Raw genomic sequence first — 6,021 nt, 5'->3', positions numbered from 1 at the left:
ATGTAAAAAATGTTTAAAATGCTTTAAAATATGTAAGGAAAATTCTACTAACCACCTTTTATCTTATCCATCAATATTTAATTTTTTAAAAGATAAAATAAAATAAAAAATGATTCAAGGATTATAAAAGTGCTATATTTTATATAATTGAATGAAAATGCGAGAAAAGTGTAATATGTGACATTACTCAAATAATTTTAATCATAAATTATCAATTATAATAGTTTGGAGAATATGTAAAGCCTTTCGACAACCTTAATCGGGAGCTTAAAGGCCTAAAATATCTCCCGACTAAAATGGAGAAGCTCCATATCCAAAGTGTACCAAGTTCCTTCTATTTGTGCACACATGTATTCGCGCGCGTACACAAATGCGCTTTCTTTCTCTCTGCTTTTGAAACCTTTCCTGTTCCAGGTGCCCACGAGCTCCACCCCGACCCTTTGGCTTTACTCAGTAGGATGGATACCTGAGTTGAATAGGGTTCGCAGTTCAAGCATATCTGACACAACTAACCCCTCTACTTCTGCCGTGATAGAAGGCCTCTTGGATAGGGTTAGAGCTGAATACGATTATCACTTCTAGTAACTAAAAAACAGTGTCACACAACACCCGCCTCTTATGGTCGATCGAAACCAACCTTCTGTGCCTCTAAATTGTGTAAGACATTAGGAACACTTGAAAAAGACACAAAAAGGCGTATACGCAGGAAAACACAATCAGGATTACAGTCTAAACACTATCATAAACCAACTCATCCAACCTGATACAATGAACTGGACAATAAGTACCAAAATTGACAGGGCGCGGGTCGAGAAATGGGAGGGGGGGGAGGGTGGGGAAACTCATTCTTGGGAAGCGGCACCATTTGTTGTAGAATCCATAGGCTCCGTTTCTGTTGACTCCTCTGTTTTGTCTCCCTTTTTACCTGTAGTGAGCAAGAAAACCCAACAACAATCCACAATGTAACTTCACATAAATTTTATCCAGAAAGCATGGGGTATGGTAACAACAGGGTAGAATGGTTCAAAATTTATATGGTTAGAGCCATTTCCAGCTTTACTTTTCTTCTTCTTTCCACCACCTTTCTTCTTTGTCTTTGTGCCCAAGGCTAACCACGCCTTGATTTCAGGATCATCTATTGTCTTTGTGGGTTGCAGTTCTTGCAGAGAATGAGATGTAATCCGATCTTACCCATTTGGCATTAGTAAAACTGTGAATTTGATGTGTGCAACAAAATCGTCTGCAAAACCACCAGCCATACTTGTAACATTAGCACATCTCATTATCAACTGTGTCAATCCAACCAGGGTTCTGCTACAAACCAGACACAAGATTCTTACCAGGCTTCTCATGAAGCATAGGATATGGCTGTAAGAGGTCATGATTAACACATTCCACCAAACCCAGCCGAGCCCTCCTCCTCCAGAGCCCTATTTCGATGAAACTCCACATGTACTATGAAATGTTGAAGAATAGAAGGGAAAAGAAAGTACCCAAAAACATTGTTTACAAAATACCTAGACATTCTCCCAAGGAAAAACATACCAAGCAGTGAATGGCGTGATGGGAAATTTCTGACTTATTTCACTGAAAATAAACCTCGATGCTTTCATTTTCAAATGGTAGTTCCTGTCAACAGCTCTCTTATAAATAGTAGTCTGCTTCTCATCCAACAGCTTAGGCTGAAATTCCATATAAATAGATTTTGAGGACACAAAGCAAGCAAAAGTTCACAGAAATGGCATGCTAATATTGATTCCCAATGTAAGCCTACTTGTAAATATTGTACAGTTTTCACAACATGGTGATGTCTCACCATCCTTCATTACTGTTTTCACGATTTCTTCAACATTATGAATCTCAACGATGGCTGTGGAAGAAATACCAACAACATCACATGATAAAGATCACCCCAAAGCACAGATTCATCAATTCAATTCCCTCCTATGGTTCAATTCCTTAATGGTTTCAGGTTTGGAAAGATGAATGTGATAATTGCCTATATCTTATAACTATATTCACAAACAAGCAAGGAGATGATTAAAGCTTGGCAGTGCCTCCTCATGTGGTTCCAACCATAAGAAGAAAAGAAACTCTAGGCCAATTAAACTTTCTTTCATGACAAGTTCAGGAAATTGGCTTCATGCAATAATCTTTATGCCAAACAAGTTAACAATAGATCCTACTTAAATTACTGAACTGCCTTAAAATAAACTATATAATATGCCATTCCAGACACGAATTCCACCTATATTAATTAAATAAATCAAACCAGCATGCATATATATATAATAGAAATAGTCATTAACAAAACACAAATAACACCATAGAAACTAATGAAACAAGTGTTCTATATCCATTGTGAATAAACTATATGAAATAAATGGTTTATTTCCAGTATGATGGGCTGACTAACACCATCAAATGATCATAAACTAAAAATCACAACAAAATCCCAATGTTGTAATTTTTAGCAACATTATTGTATACACAATATTGATAAAGTTTTGATGATGACACCCAGATTTTGATCCAAAATTATAACCCCTAAAATGATCACGTTCCGAGAGAAACAGATTAGGGGTACAAGTTAGGGCATACATACCTAAACTGAGAAGATAAATAAGTGAGAGGCCTTGATTTGGAAAACAACAGCAAAGCCAAAAATAGACAATATTGAGAGAAAAACAACCAAGAGGCTATACGATTTCAGAAATTACAATCAAGAGGCTATACGATTGCATTGTATATATTATACAAAAATGCATTACAATCAAGAGGCTATACGATTTCAGAAATTAGAAGTGCTTTGACAGCATATTTTGCCATTTCAAAAGTAACAAACCAACAAAGCCCTAAGTACCAAGAGAGAAACATCGGTTGAGATAGCTTAGAGAGTAAGAGAAACATGAGAGAGACTCACCGGCATCGAGAGGGCACAACAGCTGAATCAACGACTTAAGCAACTAGCACAAAGCAGAGAGACGGCGGAGAGAACTGAGTCTCACTATCTGGAAAGGATTAGGGGAAAAACACACGGGCCGGTGAGGAGTTTTCCCACCATTTAACAGATTAAAAGACTTGTTGCGGCAGTATATAGGTCGTCGTAATTTAGCATTCTCCTACCACAATAAAAATCTTATTGCAGCGAAACTTATTACCGCGACATAAAACACCGCAACAAATTCTTATTTCGGTGGTACTTGTCAATGGACAGAAAATAATCAGGGGAAAATGGAAATTGTATATTTCCAGTGGGACTTTACTCACCGGAAATGTTTACAGCAGCAAATTCTAACTTATTTTGTAGTGGATCCAATATGCCAGCCTTTAGCTGCAATTTTTATGCGGTTCTATGTTCATTCGCCAATTTCTAGTTTCTGCTCAAATTTCAGTCTGATGAATTACGAGAGATATATGGTAGAAATTTAAAATTTGACTTTCTGGAAGGGCATTTCTGACTCTTTCTCCTCTCTTTGTAGGCCCCATCAATGCGCCAACTGCACCTGCATGTCATTAGCCAAGATTTTGATTCAAAACAATTGAAGAATAAGAAGCCTTGGAATTCATTTAATACCGCTTTCTTTACGATTCAGTGGATGTAATTGAGGAGGTCAGCAATCATGGTAAAGCAACATTCCGAGATGATGAAAGCCTGTTATCTACAGAATTGCGTTGTCATCGATGCAGAAGTGCGCACCCCAACATACCTCGGTTACTTCAAAGTGGCCATCTGGTGCTACCACCATAAAATGCAGCCCTTGATCCTTAGGTGCATTTAGTTAATATATCATCAAGTTTTGTTGTAAATAATGTAGAATCACGCCCTTATGAAATCGATGTGCAATATCATCAATTTACTATACGATTTTTGGTTGATGGAATGATGTTGTGGATTGAGTATTAGAAGGCGTTGATAATGGAGCAGAATATTGTGTTGTCAGAAAGGTACACCTCAGTTGAGTTAGAGATCATGCAGCAGTAGCAACCACCTTAAATGATGGGACATCTTGATTTAAGGGACATGTTAATGGAACTTTAGAAGCCCAATTAGAAATGCAGTGGCATCGTATATGGCATTAAGTTCATCTTATTTTTGTTTGGAATCCATGCCCCTTATGTCTTCTAATGATATACATGTTTTCATCCTATATATTCAGTTATAACAAGAAGTAGATCCAAACTACATAGAAAAATTCTACTTGGGGGCTGCAAATGCTTGCCCTACTTAAACGAAACGAATCATTTAAATGAAAAATTTGTGCATAGGGAACGAATCATCTGAAAGGACTCGTGCATGGCTAGGAAAACTGCTCTCTCTCCTAAGCCCTAAGCATAGATTCAGTCTAAAAAATCTCATCCCCTTCGTTGTTGTCTTCCTTGTCAACAACTATCACCTGCTTAGAAACATCCCCTTCCCCTTGCTCGAAACCGTCGTCCCCTTCCCTTTCCCCTTGTCCAAAACCGTTGTCCATCCCCTTTTCCTTCCTCAGTCGTCATTATCGCCTTCGTCAACTAGAATCTACCCTCAACAAGGTAAAATGATTCGTGCTATGAGCTTTCAATTCTTGTTTTATGGTGCCACAGGCCTAATTGGCATAACCCCCCAACTTTCAAAATGGAGGTTGAAATATTTTGCCGGTTGGAAAATGACTCTTACGTAAATAGACCATTACTAAATCACCTTCTTGAAATATTTTGACTCTCTTGTGCTTGTCCGTGGTGCTTTTATATTTTTCATTGGCTTGTTCCAAGTTGTTTCATACCTTTGCCTATACCTTTTGTATCCTTTCAGCCATACCTTCAATTGATGTGCTCAGCTTGGGAAATTTTGGAAGAGGGACTAAGTCAAGAGCATGCCTAGAAGGTTACATATAGACTATTTCGAAAGGGCTCTTTCTCATCAAATGATTACTCATGCTATTGAAGGCAAACTCCACTTGCGGAATATTTAAATCCCATTGCTTCAGTTTATCACATGAAATGCATTGTAGCATGTTGCCTAGTGTTCAATTGGTCACTTTAGTTTGGCCATTAGTTTGTGGGTGGCAAGTACTTAAGAGAGGTTCCAAACTTCTTCCACAGGGTGATCCAGAAGTGACTAAGAAACTTGGTTTCATGGTCAAAGGTAATGGACATGGGGACTCCATGCAGATGGACAACTTCTTTAAAAAAAAGGTGAGCCACACTTGAGGCATCTGATGTCTTCCAACAAGGAATGAAATGCACCATTTTAGAAAATCAATCCATAACTACGAAAATAGAATCGGCACCCCGTTGAGTCTGTAATAGCCTAAGCATGAAGTCCATGCTCAAATCTTCCCAAATGTTGTCAGGCACTGGTAATAGGGTGTACAACCTTGTGTTCTGTGATTGACCCATCCTCACTTGAAAACAGGGCATCTTTGAACAAACATGCCTACATCACACTTCAACTAGGGCCAGAAATAACATTTAGTAGATAGAGATATTGTCTTATCTCGTCCCACATGGCATCCTAATCCTCTCCCATTCAACTCACGTAAGATGTATTCTTGCAAGGAGGTCTGACAAATACAGAGTTGGTTCCCATAGAGGAGGTATCCCTCTTGGACATGGAAGTCAAAATTTGGTTGCCCATCACACACTCATTCCAAATTTCTACAAAGTCCTCATCATTGACATACAAGTCCTTGAGTCATTCAAACCTAGTGATCTTGGCCTTCAACATCACAAGCATTGATACACATTGGCTGAGGGCATCAGCACTTTGTTTTGCTGTCCAGATTTATGTTTTAGTACCTTGGTGAATTTTTGCATAAATCCGATCCATCTAGCATGCATCCGGTTCAAATTGTTATGGGTGTTTATGAACTTCAAGGCATGATGGTCACTGTAGAGGACAAACTCACGCTGAATCAAGTAGTGCTCCTAATGTTTTAGAGATTGTATAACTGCATAAAATTCCAACTCATACATAGTCCACTCTCGCTTGGCTTCGTTTAGTTTTTTGCTAAAAAATGCAACAGGTCACCCCTCTTG

At 38.4% G+C, this 6,021-nt stretch overlaps 1 long non-coding RNA gene across 3 annotated transcripts; it reads right to left on the bottom strand.

Moving 5' to 3' along the window:
- Window positions 1-599: 599 nt before the first annotated feature.
- LOC122279368 lies at window positions 600-3,077 on the bottom strand. 3 transcript variants are annotated; one of them, XR_006229596.1, is made up of 6 exons: window positions 2,924-3,024; window positions 1,817-1,870; window positions 1,546-1,682; window positions 1,341-1,430; window positions 1,061-1,240; window positions 600-925 (listed from the first exon to the last, which is right to left on the bottom strand). It is a non-coding gene; the product is annotated as an uncharacterized LOC122279368 (long non-coding RNA). The 3 variants fall into 3 exon arrangements; XR_006229595.1 differs by having other exon boundaries at window positions 1,775-1,870; window positions 2,924-3,019; XR_006229594.1 differs by lacking the exon at window positions 1,817-1,870 and having other exon boundaries at window positions 2,924-3,077.
- Between the last annotated feature and the right edge of the window lie 2,944 nt (window positions 3,078-6,021).

The sequence above is a fragment of the Carya illinoinensis genome, chromosome 10 (assembly GCF_018687715.1).
Source record: "Carya illinoinensis cultivar Pawnee chromosome 10, C.illinoinensisPawnee_v1, whole genome shotgun sequence".
Classification (NCBI taxonomy): domain Eukaryota; kingdom Viridiplantae; phylum Streptophyta; class Magnoliopsida; order Fagales; family Juglandaceae; genus Carya; species Carya illinoinensis.
This window is presented reverse-complemented; position numbering and strand designations above follow the sequence as displayed.